Source organism: Rattus norvegicus, chromosome 11, assembly GCF_021556685.1.
Source record: "Rattus norvegicus strain SHRSP/BbbUtx chromosome 11, alternate assembly SHRSP_T2T, whole genome shotgun sequence".
In the NCBI taxonomy this organism is placed as follows: domain Eukaryota; kingdom Metazoa; phylum Chordata; class Mammalia; order Rodentia; family Muridae; genus Rattus; species Rattus norvegicus.
In genome coordinates, this window is record NC_141544.1 from 53,240,499 (window position 1) to 53,248,486 (window position 7,988).

Genomic DNA, 7,988 nt, shown 5'->3' on the forward strand with positions numbered 1-7,988 from the left:
GCTTTTGGTAAAATGGCCATTTTTACTATATTAATCCTGCCAATCCATGAGCATGGGAGATCTTTCCATCTTCTGAGGTCTTCTTCAATTTCTTTCCTCAGTGTCTTGAAGTTCTTATTGTACAGATCTTTTACTTGCTTGGTTAAAGTCACACCGAGGTACTTTATATTATTTGGGTCTATTATGAAGGGTGTCGTTTCCCTAATTTCTTTCTCAGCTTGTTTCTCTTTTGTATAGAGGAAGGCAACTGATTTATTTGAGTTAATTTTATACCCAGCCACTTTGCTGAAGTTGTTTATCAGCTTTAGTAGTTCTCTGGTGGAACTTTTAGGATCACTTAAATATACTATCATGTCATCTGCAAATAGTGATATTTTGACCTCTTCTTTTCCAATCTGTATCCCTTTGATCTCCTTTTGTTGTCTGATTGCTCTGGCTAGAACTTCAAGAACTATATTGAATAAGTAGGGAGGGAGTGGGCAGCCTTGTCTACTCCCTGAGTTTAGTGGGATTGCTTCAAGTTTCTCTCCATTTAGTTTAATGTTAGCAACTGGTTTGCTGTATATGGCTTTTACTATGTTTAGGTATGGGCCTTGAATTCCTATTCTTTCCAGGACTTTTATCATGAAGGGGTGTTGAATTTTGTCAAATGCTTTCTCAGCATCTAATGAAATGATCATGTGGTTCTGTTCTTTCAGTTTGTTTATATAATGGATCACGTTGATGGTTTTCCGTATATTAAACCATCCCTGCATGCCTGGGATGAAGCCTACTTGATCATGGTGTATGATTGTTTTGATGTGCTCTTGAATTCGGTTTGCCAGAATTTTATTGAGTATTTTTGCGTCGATATTCATAAGGGAAATTGGTCTGAAGTTCTCTTTCTTTGTTGTGCCTTTGTGTGGTTTAGGTATAAGAGTAATTGTGGCTTCGTAGAAGGAATTCGGTAGTGCTCCATCTGTTTCAATTTTGTGGAATAGTTTGGATAATATTGGTATGAGGTCTTCTATGAAGGTTTGATAGAATTCTGCACTAAACCCGTCTGGACCTGGGCTCTTTTTGGTTGGGAGACCTTTAATGACTGCTTCTATTTCCTTAGGAGTTATGGGGTTGTTTAACTGGTTTATCTGTTCCTGATTTAACTTCGATACCTGGTATCTGTCTAGGAAATTGTCCATTTCCTGAAGATTTTCAAATTTTGTTGAATATAGGTTTTTATAGTAAGATCTGATGATTTTTTGAATTTCCTCCGAATCTGTAGTTATGTCTCCCTTTTCATTTCTGATTTTGTTAATTTGGACACACTCTCTGTGTCCTCTCGTTAGTCTGGCTAAGGGTTTATCTATCTTGTTGATTTTCTCAAAGAACCAACTTTTGGTTCTGTTGATTCTTTCTATGGCCCTTTTTGTTTCTACTTGGTTGATTTCAGCTCTGAGTTTGATTATTTCCTGCCTTCTACTCCTCCTGGGTGTATTTGCTTCTTTTTGTTCTAGAGCTTTTAGGTGTGCTGTCAAGCTGCTGACATATGCTCTTTCCTGTTTCTTTCTGCAGGCACTCAGCGCTATGAGTTTTCCTCTTAGCACAGCTTTCATTGTGTCCCATAAGTTTGAGTATGTTGTATCTTCATTTTCATTAAATTCTAAAAAGTTTTTAATTTCTTTCTTTATTTCTTCCTTGACCAGGTTATCATTGAGTAGAGCATTGTTCAATTTCCACGTATATGTGGGCATTCTTCCCTTATTGTTATTGAAGACCAGTTTTAGGCCGTGGTGGTCCGATAGCACGCATGGGATTATTTCTATCTTTCTGTACCTATTGAGGCCCGTTTTTTGACCAATTATATGGTCAATTTTGGAGAAAGTACCATGAGGAGCTGAGAAGAAGGTATATCCTTTTGCTTTAGGATAGAATGTTCTATAAATATCCGTTAAGTCCATTTGGCTCATGACTTCTCTTAGTCTGTCTACATCACTGTTTAATTTCTGTTTCCATGATCTGTCCATTGATGAGAGTGGTGTGTTGAAATCTCCCACTATTATTGTGTGAGGTGCAATGTGTGTTTTGAGCTTTAGTAAGGTTTCTTTTACGTATGTAGGTGCCCTTGTATTTGGGGCATAGATATTTAGGATTGAGAGTTCATCTTGGTTGATTTTTCCTTTGATGAATATGAAGTGTCCTTCCTTATCTTTTTTGATGACTTTTAGTTGGAAATTGATTTTATTTGATATTAGAATGGCTACTCCAGCTTGCTTCTTCTGACCATTTGCTTGGAAAGTTGTTTTCCAGCCTTTCACTCTGAGGTAGTGTCTGTCTTTGTCTCTGAGGTGTGTTTCCTGTAGGCAGCAGAAAGCAGGGTCCTCGTTGCGTATCCAGTTTGTTAATCTATGTCTTTTTATTGGGGAGTTGAGGCCATTGATATTGAGAGATATTAAGGAATAGTGATTATTGCTTCCCGTTATATTCATATTTGGATGTGAGGTTATGTTTGTGTGCTTTCATTCTCTTTGTTTTGTTGCCAAGACGATTAGTTTCTTGCTTCTTCTAGGGTATAGCTTGCCTCCTTATGTTGGGCTTTACCATTTATTATCCTTTGTAGTGCTGGATTTGTAGAAAGATATTGTGTAAATTTGGTTTTGTCATGGAATATCTTGGTTTCTCCATCAATGTTAATTGAGAGTTTTGCTGGATACAGTAACCTGGGCTGGCATTTGTGTTCTCTTAGGGTCTGTATAACATCAGTCCAGGATCTTCTGGCCTTCATAGTTTCTGGCGAGAAGTCTGGTGTGATTCTGATAGGTCTCCCTTTATATGTTACTTGACCTCTTTCCCTTACTGCTTTTAATATTCTTTCTTTATTTTGTGCGTTTGGTGTTTTGACAATTATGTGACGGGAGGTGTTTCTTTTCTGGTCCAATCTATTTGGAGTTCTATAGGCTTCTTGTATGTCTATGGGTATCTCTTTTTTTAGGTTAGGGAAGTTTTCTTCTATGATTTTGTTGAAGATATTTACTGGTCCTTTGAGCTGGGAGTCTTCACTCTCTTCTATACCTATTATCCTTAGGTTTGATCTTCTCATTGAGTCCTGGATTTCCTGTATGTTTTGGACCAGTAGCTTTTTCCGCTTTACATTATCTTTGACAGTTGAGTCAATGATTTCTATGGAATCTTCTGCTCCTGAGATTCTCTCTTCCATCTCTTGTATTCTGTTGGTGAAGCTTGTATCTACAGCTCCTTGTCTCTTCTTTTGGTTTTCTATATCCAGGGTTGTTTCCATGTGTTCTTTCTTGATTGCTTCTATTTCCATTTTTAATTCCTTCAACTGTTTGATTGTGTTTTCCTGGAATTCTTTCAGGGATTTTTGCGATTCCTCTCTGTAGGCTTTTACTTGTTTATTAATGTTTTCCTGTGCTTCCCTAAGTGTGTTCATGTCTTTCTTGAAGTCCTCCAGCATCATGATCAAATATGATTTTGAAACTAGATCTTGCTTTTCTGGTGTGTTTGGATATTCCATGTTTGTTTTGGTGGGAGAATTGGGCTCCGATGATGGCATGTAGTCTTGGTTTCTGTTGCTTGGGTTCCTGCGCTTGCCTCTCGCCATCAGATTATCTCTAGTGTTACTTTGTTCTGCTATTTCTGACAGTGGCTAGACTGTCCTATAAGCCTGTGTGTCAGGAGTGCTGTAGACCTGTTTTCCTCTCTTTCAGTCAGTTATGGGGACAGAGTGTTCTGCTTTCGGGTGTGTAGTTTTTCCTCTCTACAGGTCTTCAGCTGTTCCTGTGGGCCTGTGTCTTGAGTTCACCAGGCAGCTTTCTTGCAGCAGAAAATTTGGTCTTACCTGTGGTCCCGAGGCTCAGGTTCGCTCGTGGGGTGCTGCCCAGGGGCTCTCTGCAGCGGCAGCAACCAGGAAGACCTGTGCCGCCCCTTCCGGGAGCTTCAGTGCACCAGGGTTCCAGATGGTCTTTGGCTTTTTCCTCTGGTGTCCGAGATGTGTGTGCAGGGAGCAGTCTCTTCTGGTTTCCCAGGCTTGTCTGCCTCTCTGAAGGTTTAGCTCTCCCTCCCACGGGATTTGGGTGCAGAGAACTGTTTATCCGGTCTGTTTCCTTCAGGGTCCAGCGGTGTCTCTGGCAGGGGTCCTGCCGCTCCTGGGCCCTCCCCCACGGGAGCCCAGAGGCCTTATACAGTTTCCTCTTGGGCCAGGGATGTGGGCAGGGGTGAGCAGTGTTGGTGTTCTCTTCTGCTCTGCAGCCTCAGGAGTGCCCACCTGACCAGGCGGTTGGGTCTCTCTCTCACCGGGTCTGGGAGCAGAGAGCTGCTGCGGGCCGGGATCTTGATTTGTTTTTAATTAAAATGTCCAATTATACACTGTATTTGCCTGATATGATATGACACATTTGTCCACAAAAACCCTAAAATTGGTAGCTTAAGACAGAAAATTATCAGATCGAGGAGGGTACTTTTTTTCCAATTTTTAACTAATTATATTATTTAGATTTGTTGGTATTAAGAACATATTTAGTGCATGTATTACAATAAAAATACAAGGCATTGTCTGAACAAATACTAATTAAATCTATATGACGTTATTCCCAGAGGTAAAAACAAACAAATGTTTTAATGATTCTGCAAAAGTATGCAAGAAATTATGAAGAAAAAAAAAGAAAGCAAGCATTATCAGACTAACAGCATCAACCCATAAGATAACACTATAACATTGAAAGAACATATTGATATAAAAAAGAATACATAGATGAATGCCAAAATTAAATATCATAGAAGTAAATCCACACATTAGTTATGAAATGTACATTAAAGAAGAGGATCATTTTAAATAAAATGATGTTGGAAAAACTGAAATTAAAAAATTAAATTAAATAAAAATTAAAATAAAGCTAAAACATCATATATAACAGGTAATAAAGATTTAACACAAAATAAATTAAAGGCATACAAATGAGGCATGATGGTATGAAACCACTAGAAATAAACAAGAAAATTAATTTTGAATACAAGAACAGATAATATTTTGCATGAGATGTCTAATCAGAGTGAGCTGATTTAAAACCTGACCAGTAGCACCAGTGGAAGGGGAAGCCCTTGGTCCTGCGAAGACTGAACCCCCAGTGAACGTGATTGTTGGGGGGGGAGTGTGGTAATGGGGGGAGGATGGGGAGGGGAACACCCAAAAAAAGATAAGAAAAATAAAAGTTTAAAACCTGACCAGTAAATTATATCAGAATGATATTATATTCTCAAAACTAAAGCAGTTTCTAGAATAAAGAGACAATCCACAAAATACTAAAAAAAAAAAAAAAAAAAAAAAAAAGCCTATATTCCTGGCAAGAGATTCATAAAAAGAATACATAAGGAAACTAAATAGCTAAAGTAAAATTTAAGGTAAATCTTACATTTCAATAGACAATATAGCACCTCACTCCAGAAAAACAGCTCTCATCAAAGAGCTCAAATATAACAGTCAGAAGTGAGTTCTTGGTCAGAATATAAATTAATACAGCTATAAGGACAGACAGTATAGATTTGGAGAAAGTATTTAAAACAAAACCTCCATATAGTCAGCAATAATAAATCAATCCTCTTTCATTAGATAACATATACTCACATTTTCTGTAAAGAATTTGAATTAATTGAACCCTAATGTCACCTGTATTCTCATACTCACTGTCTTTCTACAATAGCCAGAAACTGATAATCTTTAGTACCTAATGCTTAAAAAATGCACAAGTACATAGGTAGTTTTGTTATGAAAGCTATAAACAATTAGTAATTTCTTTAGAATGAAAAGAAGCAGATATTATTTTGTTCAGTGAAATCAGCCATGCTTATAATGATAATCACGGAACAGCAGTGATCTTCCTTCCTAACTTCCTTCCATTTCAGGTCTCTGCTGTTGTACCTGATTGATCAGTTCTATGGAGAAATAGAATTAGATATCTCTTGAGTCTCTTTTCTATAAAATTAATCTTGATTTGTTTCAGGATTGTGACATTGAGAAACTGTCCTAAAAGGACATGCATGGTATGTACTCACTAATAAGCAGATATTAGCCAAAAAGAATAGAATACCCAGGAACTTAAGAAGCTTAGAAAGCCTAAGAACCCAAGTGAGGATGCCTCTATCCCACTTGTGAGGGAGAAGAAAGCAATCATGAGTGAGGGGGAAGAGGGAGGGAGGCATTTGGGCGGGAGAGCAGACAGGGAGAGGGAAAGAGGACCATGATCAAGTGCTGAGTGGAAGGGTGAGGAAGAGGGTGGACGGACTGAATACGTGAGAGCTAGCAGAAAGAAAGGAAACAGACAACCTTAGGAGGTAGGAGGTGGGGAGAGCCTCTAGAATGAACAGAGACCTGGGAAGTGAGAGACTCTCAGAACTCTAAGGGATGAAATGCCCAACATTGGAGAGAAGAACTTGTAGAGCTCACCCCCAGTAGAAAGACAGGGCATCAAGTGGAGTGATGGGGTTGTCACTCCACAGTCAAAACTGACCCATAATTGTTCCTGTCTGAAAGAAATTCAGGGACAAAAATGAAGAAGAGCTTGAGGAAAAAGAGGTTCAGTGACAGGCCCAAACTGGGATTCCGCTCATGGGGAGGCCCCAAGGCTTGACATTATTACGGAGGACATAGTGTGCTCACAAAAAGGGACCTAATGTGACTGCCCTCCAAATGACCCAACAAGCAGCTGAAAGAGTTAAATGCAAATATTTACACCCAACCAATGGACAGACACAGCTGACCCCTGTTGTTGAATTAGGGTAAAACTGAAGGAAGCTGAGGAGGACGGTGACCCTCTAGGAGAACCAACAATCTCAACTAACCTGGACCCCCAAGAACTCTCATGCACTAAACCACCAACCAGGCAGCATACACCAGCTGATATGAGCCCCCAACAGATATACAGCAGAGGACTGCCTGGTCTGACTTCAGTGAGAGGAGAGGCACCTAATCCTCTCCTTGATAGAAAAGAAACCCCAAGGAGGAAGGTCTTGATGGGTGGAATTGGGGGATAGGGACATCCTCTTGGAGAAGGGGAAGGGGGTATCGGTCGAGGAATAGTCAGAGGGCAGACCCAGAGGGGAATCACAACTGGACTGTAAAAAACATAGAAGAAGAAGAGGAGGAGGAGGAGGAGGAAGATGAGGAGGAGGAGGAAGAGGAATTTGTTTCCTCAATAGACTCACTTTAAAAAAAACCAAATTTTCATTTGCAAAAGGTTATTAATTGAAAGACAGTTTTTAGTTAAAGATGGGGCCATGTGTCTACTTTTCTTTCAATTTTATGACTAGAGAATTATGTTCACTTTTCTCAGTTTAGACTTTTTTCATTGATAAAATTCTACTTTCTGGTCTTGAGTAGTTTTATTCATTTCTCTCCACTGTTTTGTGTTTTCAAAGATTTCTTAATGGGGTCCATTCATTTTCTCTTTATTGACCTCTATCATATTCTTAAAAGCTATTTTATTTTTCAAGAAAAGTTTGATGCTAAACAGAATAACAACAGTGGTGGTCTCAAGGAAATACCCGACTAGCTAAGCTTCCAATTTGTGAAAAGAACTAAAGGAAGTGAATCAGCAGTGGGAAAAAAAAGAGAAACAAGGCAAAACAAAAAATCCAGAAAGCTGATGCAAATGTAACAGAAGTAGGGTGTCAGGTCCTATCAAGCAACAAAACTTGGCAGCTTCAGACTTTAGGGTCACTTCTGGCTTTAGAGTCAAGAATACAACAAAAGAGTTTCAGAATCTTCCTCCACAACTAAGAAAAGAATATGTCATTTGTGTTCTTGCATGGAGGTTCAGAAGGATATTTTCATGAAATCTTGAACATAAAGCCTGTATTATTTTGGAGTCCTCAAGAATCTGGAGATGGCAGAGTCGTGGGACACTGTTGATAAAGCTGGAGACTGGATGTGGAACCAACCAAAGAGAGAGAAGTATGTTGTAGCCAACAAACCTGAAAGGTTTTGCATATGTGAAGAA